General features: G+C 42.2%; 1 protein-coding gene across 4 annotated transcripts in view; it reads right to left on the bottom strand.

The window, feature by feature from the left end:
- The window catches only part of OSBPL5 (oxysterol binding protein like 5), a 182641-nt gene that overhangs the window by 103844 nt on the left and 60369 nt on the right, over nt 1–18428 (bottom strand). The window lies entirely within an intron of this gene.

Here is an 18428-nt window from a genome sequence, read left to right as displayed (position 1 = left end):
TGCCCTCCATCAACATCAGCTAAACAGCTTTAAGCACCTCATAGGAGCTTACAGAGAGACGTATCAATTTTCAATTGCAGTTCGGTCTGTCTCTTATGTCTTCCCACTGAATTGCTCATTTCAGAGAAATTAGGCTGAATTCAATCATCCAAGGACCTATCTATCTACACACATTCCAAGAGGTGGTTTACATTCCAGATGAGCAGAACTGACAACAAAAAACCTCATTTGCCTACTACTTGCACTTATTTTATGATAGGTTTTGTTCATTAAATCCAGGAACAACAGGCAAAGTAAATGCATTTGAGTAGATGCTTTTGCAAGCAACCACATCTATAGCACTGTATAGCATCTCAGTCTCTTAATTTGTAAATGATTTATGCTCTCACTCTGCAAATACTCATGGATAGCCTCAATACAGGACACCTGCACGAAGAGTGTCCTCAAAAGAAGTAGGAATATATGCGTGTACTGCTCAACAAACTCAGAGATAGCAGGAGTCTAAAATTGGCAAAAAAATGTAAGGCGCGTCATCTTCATCCATTCGGCAGAAGCCAAAGCAGCGCTGCATCCACCAAGAGACAGCTGCCCATTAGACTGAAACCAGAAATATCTTCGGCCAAAGCTTGAAATGCACTGTTTATATTTATCTTTGGCTGAAATTCATTTTCTCTCCCATAGCTCACAATGTATTTCAATATATACAGAAAGATATTTGTTTCAGCTAAGATCACATCAGCCTAAGTTTTGAGACAAGCTATTTACAGAAGAAACAGATCTTTCAGTATTGCCCCAGTTACAGCTATTCAGAAAGAACAAAAAGGTTTTGGTGGTCAAATTTAAATTAGTACTTCCTAAAAGCAGCTCAGAACCTCAAAGAGCTGCACACCTTTGGAGGTCTCCTCTTCTTTGTGAAAGCAATTAAAGATTTAATACCTCTGCTTCTGCCAGTTGTAATTCATCTAATGCAGATCATTGAGACTTGTTTAAACAGATTCGTTTTTGTTCTTTTTATTAATGTGTTACTTATAAAACTGTACTTAGGACTGGATCAGCATTTCCATGCTAAGGACTCATTTTCTAGAATGTGGAACATGCTTTTATGTGGTGCAAACAACACTATTCCCTGGTTGAAACCTAACACAGAGACTGCTTGCTTTTGTTCAAAGAAAGAAAATAATTTTTTTTTTTTTTTTTCTCTGATACACTCAGTTCATTTTCAAATCTTCATTTATGTTACTACAATAAGAACATGTTTTGATGAGAGAACTTCTCATTCGTTTTCTTCAGAAACCAGAGTAGGGACTATTTACATTCCTTGTTTTACGACTGATTTAATTACAATGAGTCTGTATCTTATTGGTGTGCTGGTTTAGCTGGAAACAAGTTAATTTTCTTCATAGTAGTTAGAATACTTTCTGTTCAGTAGCTAGCACAGTCTTTTGATTTGGCTTTAGTTTGACAATAATGTGCTGACACTTTTTTTTCCCTGGAATAGAGTTAATGTTTTCTTGCTATTAGCTGGACTGTGTTTTGGAAAAGAAAGAACTTACTGATATTTTGGCTGTTGCCCAGGAGACCAAGGACTTTCTCAGTTTTCCACTTGCAGGTGCAAATAGCAGCTGGGAGGGAGACCAGCAGGACAGCACCTAGACTGGCATCCAGGCTGGTCAATGAAATACTCCCAACCATTAGTGTCATGCTCTATATATAGCTGGAGTCAGCTCTTCTGGCTCATTAGTTCAGTTTTTGGCCTTTTGCTGTTTTGCCCTTTTGCCTTTTTGCTCCCTCAAGGATCAGCTGTTCAGGACCAGGGTGCTCTCTCTTCTGGGACCAGTTGTTCGAGCATGAGCTGCTGTCTGGATCTCCACGGGAGACTCTGCACGGGACTGGTATTTATGCACAATTGCCTTGTGCATAATTTATTTTACATTTAATATATTGTTATTAGCACATTATTGTCTTAGTAAACTGCTTTTATCTCAACCCACAAGTTTCTCCCTTCCCTTTTTATCCTGTCCCCTACCCCACATGGGGAGGGAGGATGGTGAGCAAATGGCTGCTGTGGTTCCAGCTGCTGGCTTTCCCATTTTTTTCACTAGGAATTAAGAACCTACATAGTCTGTTCTATCTGTCCCAAAGTATCTGCTCCATTATCCCTTCTTGGTCTCTTCTCCCAGGCAGTCAGCAATAGGACAAAGGGGCATGGGCTTCAACTCTGCCAGGGGAAATTTAGGCTGGAGATTAGAAAGCAATTCTTTGCAGAGAGAGTGGTCAGGCATTGGAATGGCTGCCCAGGGAGGTGGTGGACTCACCGTCCCTGGAGGTTTTTAAACTGAGAGTGGACATAGCACTTAGTGCCATGATCTAGTAATGGACTGGAGTTGGACCAAGGGTTGGACTTGATGATCTCTGAGGTGTTTTCCAACCCAGTTGATTCTGTGATTAAATCACAGCCAGAAAAATCTTCTCCCAGTTCTCAGTTCTTCTCCTCTCCTATTCCTGGTTACTGATTTTAATTCAGAAATAAAACCTAAACCCATAACTCAACATGGGTATCTCTGTGAAGAGAGGGAGATCTACATTAACAAACCAAAACACACACATTTGGAGATTCTTCTCCTGGGATCTACCAGTGTAAGACAAAGAGTTAATTTGCAACACATTATCTCATTATTCATAGCAGAGGAATGGGGCTTACTGGCAGGATCCCAAGTCATTACCTGTCTCGTGTCTAGCTTGACAAACAAACAGGCATCTGTTATAAAAGCAAAGTTAGTCTTTGCATGAAAGTTGGGGTGTTTTTTTATTGTTTTTCTGTTTGTTTGTTAATATGTATTCTGAGAGTTAAACTCATTGGTAGCATGTGAAAGGGGCTTCCAGACAGAAAAGATGTGACTGGAGGATTATCAGCAGAATAGAAGGAGAGGAAGGGTGTCAGACAAAAGCCATGTCTGCGACATGAAAAATGGTGCTGATAGAAGCAATAAGGGAATAATTTCAGCTACAATTACTGTCCGCTAGGTCATGATTTGTGCTGTTGTCACAGTCTGCAGAGGCCACAAAGTGTCCAGTTCTTCTGCCAACATCATTCTGAAGAGACAGCAGTGAGACAATTTTCCCTGGGCTCTGATTTAAGAGGCAAGATGATGCCTGGTTCATTACACTGCAACGAATACTTAATATGGAGCCCTGACACCATTCTCCACGCCCAGAATCAATAAGCAACACAGATCATAGGTGTTGCTACTGACTTCCTCTTCAAAAGGACAGGCTCTGGGAAAGAGCCACAGGAGAGAGAACATTTGCCAAGACCAAGCTGAGAAACGGAGCCCCACACCTTGGGGTGCAGGACATGCGGGAAGTCTGCAGGAGAGCTCCTCTGTGTCAAGAAACTCCATACCACACCACAGCAATCCCAGGTTTGACAGTTCTTCAGTAAGATCCTTGGCCATGACTCTGCTTTGTGAAGTAACAAGGGGTTGCAAGATGGAGCCCCTATTTAAAAAGTCAAAGACCCATAAGCATTCTATTCTAGATGACCAAGATTGGTTTGATCTTCTATGATAAAATGCAGCTCCTGTTTCCTGCCCAGAGAGAATTTTCTCCTACCTTGAAGCATGACCAACACACTGAGGACAAAGGATACATGTGTAGACAGTGCTTTTGAAATAGATGCTACCATCTTCCGCAAGCAGACCAGGTAGCAACATGTGAACAGAAACAACATCCTGTTACACAGCACCAAGCAAGACCAATCTGCCCAGAATATGTAGCTGGCTTGCTAATATTATTTTCTGTGTTCCTGCTGGAGATGTCACAAGAGGAGGAGCATCATAGAAGCTTAGACACTATGCAGTTCCAGACATTCAGTCATTTTCCTTGTACAGAAAGACTAGGATAATTATGAGGCTGTATTTGTCCTTCAGTGTGACTCCCCGTGATGGCCAAAAGACTCCAGCGTGCTGACAAAACTGCCGGAACACAGTGCTATTACTCATGAGTCAAATCATAGAACTCACAAGGCTAACACACACACACAAAAAAACACACATGAGATTCTAAAACATAATAGTTTTTCTGTTCTTTTATTTCCTTCCTGTTTTTCTAGTAGGAGATGGAAGATATTCAAGATGTTTTGGCACTAGCTGCATTTCTGGGCAATCCCCTAGTTCCCAGAATCGGGGCCTAAGGGAAAATATCAGCCACCCCAGCTCTAACATGACAGGAAAAGGAAAGCAACAACTTTGCAAGACACCCATCCGAGACAAGAGACTGGCTCTTGGTCTGTTCAAATCAGCTAGCATCATAATGTGGATTGCAAGAGAAGCCTCCATGCCCCCTAAACACTCAAGGGAGGAAAAGCCCTGGCAGGTACCACTGTGGTTTTTCTCCAGTCCTTGTCAGGAAAAAAGAAAAAAAAAAAAAAAAAGAGCCAGCTTAAGAAAAATTGGTCGAGCTTTACAGTTGTACATCTGAGGATGTAACATTAACACAGGAGCTGTGCCATCTTAAGAAGCAGAGGCACTAACTGTGCCTTGGCTTTGAAGAATTTCCTTGAGGCAGATTAAGAAGTGTTTTTAGGCTGAGATGCTGGATTTTTTACTGCAGCTACTAATACATGTTTCCTTTTGCTGTTTCTGTTATGGGTCCAGCATCCCCAGGAAAGAAACAGGAGCAGGGAGCAGTACCTTTTACAGCTGCAATAGCAAGACTGTCCAGAGCTCATCAATCAACATCCAGACGACACAGCTCAGTAAAATGCTCAGGAAGATGACTGGACTGTGTAAGAGAAGAACACCAATCACTATTTTAACCAGCCCAGAGAAGTTCAAAGGGTCAGAAACGATTCATTCTTGCCCATATCCTCAGTTAATAGCATTTTCAAGGGCTCATTTCAGAACCATCTAAACTGCAATTTCAAACTATACGCACAATGATTTGCAGCGATTACTGAACTTCTGTGAAAGAGAGGCTGGGCTGGATGTTTGTCTCCAAATATGTCAAAACCAACTTGGATGATCTGGAAGGCTGGTGAGTAAATGCATGCACTGGAAGCTTTCAGCACACTTATGAATGCTGGCTTTAGCTTGGGAATATACTCACCTTGGTTTCCTTTTTATGGATCAGCAACCATCTGCTACAGATGCTGGCTGAGAAAAATCTGCCAGTCCTTGGTCTGAACTGCCCCATAGCAGCCATCTTCCCTCCTACCCAATTCACTGCAGAGATAGTATGAGTGAGTCTGGTGCACCCTCCCCAGCTTTTGGCCATCCACTGGAGCCCCATCCAAAGCATCCCAAGGTGGGACTGTGAACCCCAGACAAACGCTTTGCCTCTGGGATGCAGGATTCAACACACAACAGCACAGCTTCGACAGGGAGCTGCTCCCAAAAGGGGGAACATCTGCTCCTCACTGGGAGGGAAGGCAGCTCTGAGCTCTTGCATTTTCACTGAGAGGCACAGTGAGCAGATTCAGGGAGTTTAACCACTCTAAAAGAAAAAGAGGTTTTGTAGGACCTGTTTTTATGTGCACGGGTGCCAGTTCATAAAAATGACAAGCAAATGGTGATGTCAATGGAGTGGCAGCTGGTCCTCATATCAGCTGAGTGTAATATCAACCTATACTGCAAGTATTGGTACTATTTGGCATTTCTCCACAACAGACAGGATGGACTTACAATAGACAGTTTAATTTCTTTGCCTTTGAGTAACAATTCTGCTACACATCCAACACTGCAATACACCAGTGTCTTCTCCTTTAGATAAGATGACAGATCCCACAGGCACCTCAGCTTACAGAAAAGTGGTTGGGGCTTTCAATAATTAGTTTTAAATAAACTGCAAATTTGAAAGAGACCTCACACTTCTCTGAATATAGCTAACAGTTGTTCCCAGTTGTTTAAGAGTGCCAGTCATGTTCCTCAGTTTGAGGAAGAAAAAAAACTGGCCATTTTTGTTACATCAGTGGTGAAAAGCACCTTGCAACTTGGACCTCCAAGTGGAGAGAATGTAAGAGATTCTAATTTCAAAGAGCTCAGCAGCCACATTTTGCATGCTAGAATCTCCTCCAGCGCTACAAGTGGCATATCAAAGATTTAAGATAAACTGAAATCTGGACAGACATTTGAAAAAATCTTGACCAGTCTACATTTGTGAATCCTTTTAATCTTGTGCCAAGAAAGTGATTTGCACACTGGATTTCCCAGGAGAATATACTTCATTCTGTGAAAGCATGCCACATATTGGGAGTCTGGATTTCAAGACAGTATTCCTGATGTAGCTGTAATCAAACAGAAAACAAGAAGAGAGGACACTGAGGATTCGGGTCTGAGAAGAACAATCATGACTTTGCATTCAGACCTGATGAAAAGGAGACAGGGAAATGGGGAAACAACTCTTGAGACCAACAGTTCGAAACAAAACATCCTCAGCTGAAAATAGATGTCATTGTCTTAAACGTCTGAGGATAGATGAAAGTTTTATTTCACTTAACGGAAGAATACAGTCTCCAAAACCAACTCTGAATTAAAAACTAAAGGAACTAACACAGTACAAGAGTATTGTGACACAATGTCTAACTTTAAGAAACAAAACACCAAAACCCCTACCACAGAAGTGATAGCATAAAAAGATCCAGAGAAGCATCTCTCTGAAGTATTCATTGCTGTGTTTTAGAAATTACATAAACGCAATTTAGAGCATCTTTCTAAGTCAACAATTCAGCAAAATATGCAAGTGCATGCTTAAATACTCCAGTTCAGCAAAACACAAGTATCTGAGCACACGAAGCCTTAGCAGGCTATAGGCTAATGCCTAAACTGTACATCAGACTCCACGTTACAACAGATGAGATGGAAAGAAATTTAGTTCCACACAAAACTCACTGGCTTCAGCTTCTTCTAGAAACTGAGACAGCTAGGTTAGCAATTGCATTTCTGCATACTTCCCAAGGATAAAAACAAGCTGAGAAGATTATAATGGCACAGAGAAATCAAAGTGAAAAGCCATAAGCTGTTCTCAGAGTGCCAATGTGAGCTGTGAGCCTGCCTGCACAAAGTTCAATCTCATCATAATCAAAAGACAGATGATCTTATCACATGGAAGTGGGTAAACACAGGAGAGAAATAAGTCATACCTAGATGAGCTGACTTGAATGTGGAAACAGCAGCACTTAATTTTTCTTTAAATGTGACCACTTAGATTTAGAGCAATGGAGTGACTTTTATCAACATTTTAAATACTACATACCTGTATTAAAGTATTCTTTGTCTTACCAGAAGAAAACTATGGGGTATAATTCCAATTTACAGCAGCAACAACTGCTTGCCACTGATCTGTCAGTGTAAAGAGACATAAATGTAATTTTCCAAATTTGAAGATCTCTTTGTCTTGCCAGAGCAACAGAAAACATCCCAAGTGTGTGATGTCTGGGGTATGTGTGGTTTGTGGTGTCAAGTAGTTCCCCCCCACATACTTAATTGAAAACAAGTTAAAATAAAATGTGACAAACAGGGGAAAACACAGATAACCTCTTGATACTCTTTATAGCAGGAATTAATCTAAAGCTGTTTCAAGTAATTAACAAAAACCATAGTCATTAAAACCTACCTAGATCTAATTGCAAGAGAAACACAAACTGGAGAGGTTCTCACAGTGGAGCCTTTCCAGGATCTATCTGAAATTGAACTGATCACAGGACTTCTGGTACAAACGTGAAAAAGCAACAGTAACAAATCAGGACTAGATAGCATTCACTCAAATATTTTAAGAATACTCATAGTTGACACAGCTGGATTACTGGAAAATGAAAAACGTGAAGCCTTTAGAAAAGATTTCAGCAGGATCTAGGGAACTACAGGCCTATATGACTAAAGCTTATATCTGGCAACATTGCGAAATCTCTAATAAAGGACAACCGATACCTACATAAATTCAAGCTCATTGCAGAGTCAACACAGCTGCTGTAAGGGGGAGTCCTGCCTTTCCAGCCTCTTGGAGTTCTTGCAATATGTCAGGATTTTATCCAACCAAATGGATAAAAGTGATTTATCTCGCATAATCTGGATTTCAAGAAGAGTTGTGACAAAGACTTTCATCTAAAGCTCTTGAAAGCTAAAAGCTGCAGGATAAGAAGGGAAGTCCTTGCATAAGAAACCAACTGTTTACAAATTAGGAAACATAGGATAGCTCAGTTCCTAGTGGAAGGAGGACATCAGTGAAGTTTCATTAGGACCCACACTGGTGGAGGGAAGACAGCATTATAAATCCATAGCTAATCCACTCTTTGAATACTACACGAAGTTCTGGTCCTCTCACCTCAGAGGAGATAAATTAGAGCTGGAATATGCTCATGGAGAGACACCAAGAATGATTCAAGGTATTGCTTTATATTAGGAATGACTGAATAGTCTGGGACTTGTTAGTCTACAAAACACCTGACTTCGGCAGACTAAACAGAGGTCTGTGAAAGGATCACTGGGATCAGCGTGGATTACAACTGATGGCTTTCTGTCTTTTCTAAGGCAGGACCTTGGATCTACTAAGTGAAGCCAACAGCATCCCTGTTCTTTATGCAAGTAGGATTGCCCTGTGAAAGGACACTACATGTGCAAGAAGTTTACAGAGGCTCAGGGGGAGACTGAATCAGGAAACTGAGCTTTGTTATTAAACAGGGCACTGGATCTCGAAACCGCTGCCTGGGTTTCCCTACTCAATCATGGCTTTAAGTCTGATCATCTTGCAGCTGGGCAGGTGAAACTATTCAGGGTCACCATATAAACCACATTAATATTGTCTCCTCTAGCAAAGTAAACGGAGCCGTACACTGAAGCTTCTACATAACACTGCATTCATTTTTACCTTCAACTTGGATCTCTTCCTCCCATCTATGAATCCAGAGTCAGGATGTACACAGACATCCAAGCTGATATTCTTTCCATATGTTGCATTAGGGAACCGGCTGATGTTCATTCTGCAGTCACTACCTGTAAGATGAGCCAACAGCACAACAGGAGCAGCAGCTGCTGCAGAATTATTGCTCATCTTTACCCCCTTTCCACTACAAAGAAATCACAACTTTGTCCTGTGTAATTTGAAAACTGCAATATGCACTTTATATAAATGCTGGTCACATTTTCCCAGCTTCATTGCAGACTCTTTGCTGGTTTAGAAGCAGAAAGCTCATTAAATGTGACTTGTAGGTCAAATAGTTAACTTACAGAACAACAGGGAAAATCTGCATTAGTTAGTCCAGAAGGTGGCTGCATTTAATCGCTTCTTTCATTAAAGACCTGTTTCTTTGTGAAGGATGGTAAAGAATTGCTGATCATTATTATCAATTTGTTGAGACACTTAAAATATCAGTCTCCTTACACAGAAAGCATTTGCTGAAGTTATCACCATTTATGTTGTCTGATAAGCTTTTACTCCTCTTTGCAATTTGGAAGTAGGCCACCCCAGTAATAGATTCCTAGACAGGTTTGAGCAGGAAGGCATTAGTGTGGCCCTGCTAGTAATAACAGTATCATGGCATAAATACCAGCTAGCCCACTGAAAGGCAATCACACAAGTGTTTTTAGACTTCCTGTGCACCAGGCTTGTGCAAAATTAAATTCCAGCCACATAAATTGAAATCATGACTAGTTTGTTAGCTTAATGAATGGCTGAGGTATTACTGAACTAAGGATAGAAACACCAGCAAAGTCAGTGTCAGACTCTAAAAGAGAAAAAAGGTGTTTCTCTGCTCCCTGCTGAATTAGGCTGGGGATGGAGCTGATTGCTTAAAGATGACACATTTAGGTCCAGATTTACAAAATCTTATTCCAGGTACTCCTGCACAGAATTACCCTTGAGAGATGCCTGGAGACCAGCAAGAGCCCCATACCCTTCACACCTCACTGAAGAGCCTGAAGTTTAGGGGGAGGACTCTGGGACTCTGTTCCTTTATCTGATCTACCACAAGTCCCCAAGGAGAGCAGTTGCTGATAAAGAATAATCAGCGATGATCCCAGCTCCTTTTCACAATGGTACCCTCAGCAGCAATCATTTAAGCACAGGAAAAAGCAGCAGAGACCAACTGGTACCGAACACAAGGGTGAGATTCTTCACAAAGGGCAGTTTAGGAGTCATTTCTGCCATTTATCACTGCACTGAAATGCCTCAGAGTCCTAAAAGCATCCTTAGCTCCTTCCCATGTCGTACTCACTAATGTTAAGGCCATGAGCAGGAACACGATGCCAAAACTAGAAACAAAGGCACAGGAGATAAAGGTCCAGGCAGCTACTCTCCCACATCCTGACTGACCATCCTTCAGCACCCCAAAGTCATTACTACATAGTTCCCGTGGCAGCAGCTCATTTTATAGCAGTTTAATTCCACTCAAGACATATATGCAATGTTGGAAATCTTTCTGCTACCATCTTCCTCCCACAGATCTGCAGCATGTGAGGCAAGATTCAAAGCCAGTTTCATTACTTTCTGGCTGAACACGTGCATTCAAGAAGCCACATAAAGAACTGTCAAAAGACCCCGACCAGGTCCAAATGCAGACACTTCAGAGCCAGGTGAGTGTTTCTGGAAGGAGAGGAAGGTGGGTGCAGTAGCTGGCAGCTGTGCCACAGGGTGCTACACACCTGGCACAGCCCTTACGCAACCCAGCAGGCTGCCAGGCTTAAAGCCCTTTAATGAAAAAAAGTGAAGGAGGCTTGATATAAATAAAGCAATAAATGCAATACTTTTGCTCAGCTTTTGTTACTCAAATATTAGCTACTTAAAAATCAAAGAAGAACGAAATAAAGTAACCAGACACACCTACAAGTAGACTGCTGGAGTTACACGTTTACCATTACTGTATTACCAAAGAGCATAAGTAGAGTTAAGTAACTGCAAGCTTGCGGGCTACCTTTTAAAATGTGCTTCTAGTCAACTGGAGAGAGCTGTGAATTCCCTTACAGTTTAGATGTTAAACCTGAAGACAAAGTACTTCAAGTAATAAGCAGTTAACTGCCAGTCAATTTTAAAATAATTAACACACATACAAGACAACATTTGTCTTGCAATTAGTTATATGCCACATTAGGTTTCTCAGCAGCCTGTTCATTTTCAGCTCTTTCCCTCTTGCTTCTCAACACCATCCAAACAAGCCAGAAATAGCTCTCTGATTCTTAAAATGTGCCCGCTCATATCTTCAATCGTTCTGCAATTCAAAGCAGCCTAAAAGCTATGTCATACAGCCCTCCTGGCTACAGTCCTTCCAAAAGTATACACTAATCCAGTCTGCATTAGGGAAATTGTCCCTGCTCCACCCTTTTATGCCATCTTCTGCTCAGGAAACATCTTTCCCTGCCAGGCTGGAATAAACTCACTACACCAACATTTCACTTGGATACAAAGAAGAGAGGAGATACATCCAGAGACCAGCACATAAGTTAAGCAAGGAAATAGGCCTGGGTGGGATGAGGTGCTTCAGAGTTTGAAGAAGTAAAGTAACTCTGGTCCCACATCAAGCCTGGCTGGAAGCTTCTGCTCTCAACTTCTCCCTGGGACCACTGTCACTTAGGGCCATCACCATGGCAAGCAATGAAGGCGTAAAAGAAAAGCCAAGTGCCCAGCATGGCTGGGCCCAGGGATGCTGTGTGGTCTCATGTGCAGCCAATAAGTTTCTGTTATTAGCTGTTCTGAATAGCTACTCTCCAAAATGCCTTCTGTTCTGTTTAAAGGCGGAGAGACCTAAATTTGGATCTGGCTGCTAAGCCTGGCACATCTCTGAAATTAAGCTCACCAGTAGCAGCAACAACACGAAGCCAAGAATGGGAGCCAGCAGAAAAACAGAAGTGCAGGCTGCACAGTTCCAAGGTGGAAGAGATGTTTGCCTCCTTGCTGGCAGGAGAAACAAACTGTTGTTCAAAAAAAAAATCCCAAAACAAGACAACAAACAAAACAAACCTGACCCCAGAGTGCTTTAGGCACCCTCCTATTGAGGCTGATTACGCAAAACTGATTTTTATCAAGGACACCACCAGACCTGGGTGGACAAATCCCACTGGTACAGGCAGAACTGCTGAGAAGGCATTTAAGATGAGGAAGACAACATTTAAAGCCTCCATTCCCACAAGAGGGGAAATTCCAAAACTTCATGCTTGCTGGGATGCATTCAGCTTTCACTTTGTGGTGCTCTGAAAAAGTCTCCAACTCACTGCTATAGCTTTTCGTGCACACTGAATGTGGTCAGCAGGTTTGGGCTCCTCCAGCTTGTCCACAACTCCCTTGAGGTAAGGGGAGGCATCAAAGGGTAGAAGAAAACGTGAATCTCCTTCAATCTGCTGGCAATGCTCCTTGTAGTGCAGACCAGAGAGTAGTTTGCCTTGTTCATAATGTCAGCTCATCCTTAATATCATGTCCACAGTGACCCTACGGTCAGTCCTTCTTGGTGGGGCTGCACATCAACGAGCCAGCTCCAAGCCTACTGTCCAGCATATGACAAATACCCAGATTTATCCAAAAACTATATCAGTTTAATCCCTTTAAGGTCCGTGATGCTGCCTCTTGTAACACAATTGTGGCCGACTTATGCCAAGTAGGACTTTGCCCAGTAATGGGAGCTTTGCCAACTGCTTTGCAGAAGTGGTCAGAAGATGTGGAAGCTTGTAGAATATAGACTAGGGCTAGACTTTCTAGAAGCTCAGGCCAGGTTTTAATTCAGAGGATTATATATTTGACTCAAGTTTGTCATGCAAACTTCCTACCTGGGATTTCCTAATTTCTGTTTAAACAAGCCTCTTGTGCTCACTGATTGGTGAAGCTGGCTGCAGTCTTGCAAATAACAGTAAAACCCATTCTGCTCTGAAAAAGCACTGCAAATATTGTGCAGAGGAAACAAAAATGAAAACACTTTGATAATTGCTGTTTTGCTGGGGAAAACAACATTTTCTATCCGCTATATATATATATATATTTTTTTTTTTTTTTAAGGCACAAACCTTTGCCATTTCAAAACAAGACAGGTGGAGTACAGGGACGATTGCTTATTATATTGCACGTGAATGTTTTCCTGCTACCTTTTTCTGTCCCTTCTTGATATCATAAGGTAAGCTAACACATTCCTAGGACAGCAAATACTCACCTTTAATAAACCAGGTCTATGTAATATCTAGCACAATGGAGCTTTGATCCTAGATTACACGCTGTAGGTATTATCATACAAGTAAATAATAATATTCAACCAGGATAATAACAGAACCCTAGATAAGCAAGTCCTAGCAAACAGTTGCAGTGGGCAATTGCTTGGCAGAAAAACAAGCACATAAAAATGAAAAATAAAACCAAAAGGATTAGACCGATATTGCAAACTTCTTCTTGAATATTCTCCTAGAACTGACAAAAGACTCAAAACCCACTGAAGAGAGTCTCTTCGTAAATCATATTTCCTAATATAATCTTCTAATAGCTGATTATGCGCTCCAGCTCAACAAGCCATGTCAGACTGTTATCTGATCTCTGCTCACGCAGATATTCAGATGGTTTTCTCGGATACGTAGGCTGCCTTGCTGGATAAACCAGAGAATAAATCACAGAAAATAACAGAGCATCACATTCCCTGTCACTTCGCTTTTCAATTATATTTGTATAAAACCACACAGGACAGCAGAATATTTTCATAGGTAGGAGGCATTTAGCCACTGCAGAACAAATAAAGCCAAAGGCCACAAAACTGCCACCCAGCCAAACCTTGCTGCAGAGTAGCATTGCTACATCAGTGGGCCAGACTTCCCCCAAACAGCAAGGAAAATGCTGATTTTTTATGGTGTTTCTGAATTACAGTACTTGCTCCCGCTTATGCATGAATCCAGTCATTCCTGCATCACCTCCAAATAACACAGGCAAGTTGTAAAATACATTAATAACTGAGATTTGCCTAAAATCAGGTCATGCCCAAGCTCCGTTGACTCCAGCAGGGCTTTTGCTTTCAATTCAGTGAGAAGACTCAAGTGGTGTAGTACAGCTTTGGAGCTATGGTCTCTTCTTTGGCCAACATAAATAAGGCAGATGGGATGAGCTGCCACTCCAGGCACACTTCTGTTTGAATCATTTTGTAGACTTAATAGTGCTTGTTGAGACAAAACCATCTGACCTTGTCTCCTCTGTCTGTAGCAGAAATTCTGCTACTGACATTCAGGAGAGGAACCTCAGCATCTCATTTCACATACCCAGAAGTTCATGTTAAATAGCTAAATCTACAGGAGATTACCTGAAGCCAGCTACCTCAGCAAAGCCCTCTGGTAACAATCCTCAAGTCCATGAGCAGAAACGGCACTTCTCATGTTCATTACTGACAACAGTTACTCCTTTACTAAGATGCTTCACCTAAAAACAGGCTGATCTTAAGCCAGGCGACCTCACTTACCTGCTGTTTCACTCCTGCTGAGAAGCTACCAGATGCTTTAAGTTCCAAACATGAAGTGTTTGCTTATTTGGAAACACCATTTCTTGGCAACTGGTCCCACCTGGTTCTCACGCGCTCAGGGTGCAAACACTCATTCCCACAGTTTAACGAGGAAAACTTTCCGATTCCTCCCTATGAGCCCTCTAAAGCCTTCATTTTTCTCTCCTGACATTTCGACATCAAGGGCACACCAGAGTGTGACACTAACCTGCATGCACTGCAGTGTCTATCAGCAGGGTCTTTTCTTGCAGCTGCTACCACAGGAAAATCAAAACGGATTTTTCCTTCCAATTAATTCAGCTGCTGAATTGGCCAGAGGAGTCGATACTGAGCAGCGCAACACTTACCCACCCTTAAAGAATAGATCAGTACAAATGCTTGACTATGCAATTCACTCACATCAGCAAACAATTGTTCACATGAGAAGGCCCCTGATTTCAGGGAAATCACTTCTGCAAATACATGCACTTCAGTATGAGCAAATGGTGCAACAGGAAGACTGAAAAAGCAAGCGAAAGAGGTATAAGCAATTCAAATCACTGAGTCCACCCTTGCGGTACCTTGTGTTTCTCTGCACAGTCTTTCTCCTCCCATCTCCTAATGGACTCTTTACCTCCAGTCTTAAAGATCTGGCAGCTCTGAGGAAGACAGTGACCTGACCACTACTCTCACAAATGAAAAGAAACTCAGCTTTAATTCTGCCTGCTGCTGCTCCAATGAGAAAAGGAAAAATCAAACCTGATCCCATTTCTTAGAGCAGCACAACAAGACCCAGTAGTCTGTGAGCTAGCAGGCCAAGTGTTCAACAAAATGAAGAGCAGCAAGAGAGAAGTATTTTGGTTTGGAACCATATGGGCAGCTTGGAATTAATATGCTGGCTGGCGTTTATCAACTATGATCAAAGGTGTATCTTCAAACTCACCATAGCAACACCATGATCCAACCACTCACTGCCTATTTCTGAGAAGAACAGAGGAGGAAAAGAAATAAAGCAGCTAAGTCCCTACTAAATGCATTTAAACATTTCTCACTTAAAGCTGGTGCAGAAACAGCAGAGGGTTGCAGGGAAGAGCACTGTTCACTCAGAAATTTGTCAGTTTGTATCTATATTTTGGATTCATCTTGAGACTGGACTGAGCTGCAATGGAGGGGGATGACAGGAGAGGCCAAGGCAGCAATACTGTCTCATGCTTCCTACCAGCTTGCAACCGTACAGATGTTAGACCTTTCAGCTCCTGCAGCCGACAGGCTCAGCAGCGCAGCTTACAGATTTCTGAGGTCCCCAACAACCATTTTCCCCAGAGCTCCATGCTAGACAGCTTCACATTTTGTGACATGAGCACAGAGGCAATTCAATTTTTGTATATCTTCATGTGGGACCTCTCCCTGTTGACACAACAGCATACACTTTGGCAGCTAACCAATAAACCCTACCACTGCAACAGATCTATCTCAGCCTTGAGGAGCAGACTGAGTCAGCTGAGAGATGTATCTCTGGACTCCCAGGCTCCTAAAGGGAGTGTCCAGACCCAGTACTGACCTCAAGTCACCAGTCTGTCTGGGGAAAGGGCTGACAGTTTCACTCCATTTTGTTTGAACTCATACACCTGCTAAAACAGTGCTTTGTTTCCCAAGCTCTTCCATCCGCAAAGCTGATGAGATGCTCTTTATTGCCAGTGCCTGGATGGGAGCCCAGACACCAGGTTAGGGTTGTGCGTGGTGTCTCTGCTCAGCACCACTCTTATCACCCTGAAGGGGCTTAAAACCCAGTGCTGGCACAAAGAGACAAAAGGGGAGAGGAGCCTTTGTTCCACAGTAGTTACAGTTTGGAGATTGTGTGCTTGGAGGGGTCCAGAGAAAACAAACACAGACACATAATAAAAGAGCTTCCTTTTATAATGCAGATTGAGGAAAAGCAGATTTACTTTTCAGCAAGTTCCACATATACAGAACAAAGGAGGGTGAATTCACAAAGCTAAAGGAGTCACATCCCACCTTGGAGCTGGTCGTAGATGCGCTGGCAAAATTCAGACTCTGATTTTCTACATTTTAATTCTCAAGAGTAAGCCAAGATCTCCAAGAGTGCTGCTGCTAATTCAGACACTGGAATAACACATGGAAGTGTTTATTACCAAGTAAGTCTGCCCGAGACACAGGCCATGTTAATGTTCCAAAGATGGGAAAAAATCAACACCACTTTCAACCCTTAGCTGCAAAGGTATTGCTTTCTAGTGCCCATTTGTACCTCACATGAAATCAACTTTGAGATCCATGTTTAAAAAGGTTTCTAACAGCTTCTGATCGAGTAGCAACAGTCAGACTGTAGAAAATAGCTTTTTTTCCTTAATTCAGTTTGTGCCTGAGAGAAGATGGGGAATTTAGCCAGATGGAGCAAAGCCTGCAGTACATTTTCCTCAGAGTTGTGGAAGGATAAGTCAACAAGCAACAACTTAGACTACACCATCCTGTTCCACCCCAGCAGGAACAACTTTCTAAGTGCCAAAAAAAAAAATTAAAATAAAGTGTATTAAATAAAAAAAGGAATCAAACTGTTTCCTCACAGCAACCTATTGCTTGCAATATTGTTTGCATAATACACAGAGTGCTGAAGAGGAGCTCCATCATTACTCCTCAGGAGTTTGGTCACAAGCTTTGCCATTTCATTAACTATAAATCTGCTCACACAGATGCAGCTACTGGATGCTCTCAGGTTATCAGTCCACATTTCTTGTTGTCCCAGTGAAATTTAAAACAGGTTCACCAATATTATGAAAACAAGGAAACTCATGCCATTGGTGAAACATAACCTTCTCAGATGAGAGCTGTGAGCTGCTTCCAGTCCATATGACATTTTACACCAATAAGGACTCTATCAGCTGAGAGCTACAGCACAAAAAGATGATTCTGGGATTGACGTCAGCCAGAGATATTCCACTAACACCTGTGTGCCTCACTGCAACCAAAAGGACCTCACTCCACAGGCCCCATGAGGTATCAGACACTAACATCCGTCCCCATGGCTTGGAGGTCTGACTGCGCAGCTTCTGTCTAACCAGAAGGAGCAATAACCTCAGAGCAGATGGAGAGATGCACTTGCAGAGGGCATCCCTGCAAAAGAAAGCCCTGGGATGGGATGATGAGCCGCTGAGCTCTCACCATCTTTCAGAGTCCATTAAAGGTTTTAGGAGTGTTGCTTGAAGCTGACTCAAACTCTGGCACAGTTAGACATTGAAAACTTCCTGGCTTTAGAAAGGTATGAGCAAATGCTTCACATGGCAAACAACTCCCTGCCCAAGGTCAAGCAGAAAACACAATATAAGTGCTAATGCATTAGCACCGAGAGTGAAACAGTGATTGCACACTTGTTGCTGGTCCTCTTCCCCCAAAACAGAAGTCTAACAAACTAGTTATTATTTTCTCTTTTGGGCTGGTAGGTGATTTTTGCTCACACCTTAGAACATCTTGACCCTCTCCTGTAGACCGATAAATGGGGGAAGACTTTCTGGACCTACAACTGAATTATACAGGGTTTGCAAAGGACCAGTGATGTGACAGTGCTGGGGCAAGGGTAAAAATATCAGGGCTAGGCCCACAAAAGGTGAATATTTAGAGGTATAGCACTGGGTTTTCATTTATCCCCAAAAATGAAGGCCTAATTTCACTGGCACGCCTCTGACACTACGTTAGGACGCATAAGAAAATAGTATGGTATGAATAGCTTTATCAAATTCAACTCTGATCAAGCTAATTAGAGTCTTAGCAGACTTTTCAAGCTTTCGACATGACACAGCCAATGAACTACAACCTATATTGACATGAGAGGGTGAGAAAAATCCCCTTTTTACCCATAAATTATGCTTGGAGATGAGGCTTTTACTTATCTTCCCAGAAATACACTCTTTCCTCCACGTCTTGTCCCGGAAATAAGAAGAGCTGCTGGGTTTCCTTCAACTTACTGGAAAGGGATGTTGTCATATGAAAAGGG

The sequence above is a fragment of the Patagioenas fasciata genome, chromosome 5, assembly GCF_037038585.1.
Source record: "Patagioenas fasciata isolate bPatFas1 chromosome 5, bPatFas1.hap1, whole genome shotgun sequence".
Lineage (NCBI taxonomy): Eukaryota > Metazoa > Chordata > Aves > Columbiformes > Columbidae > Patagioenas > Patagioenas fasciata.
This window is presented reverse-complemented; position numbering and strand designations above follow the sequence as displayed.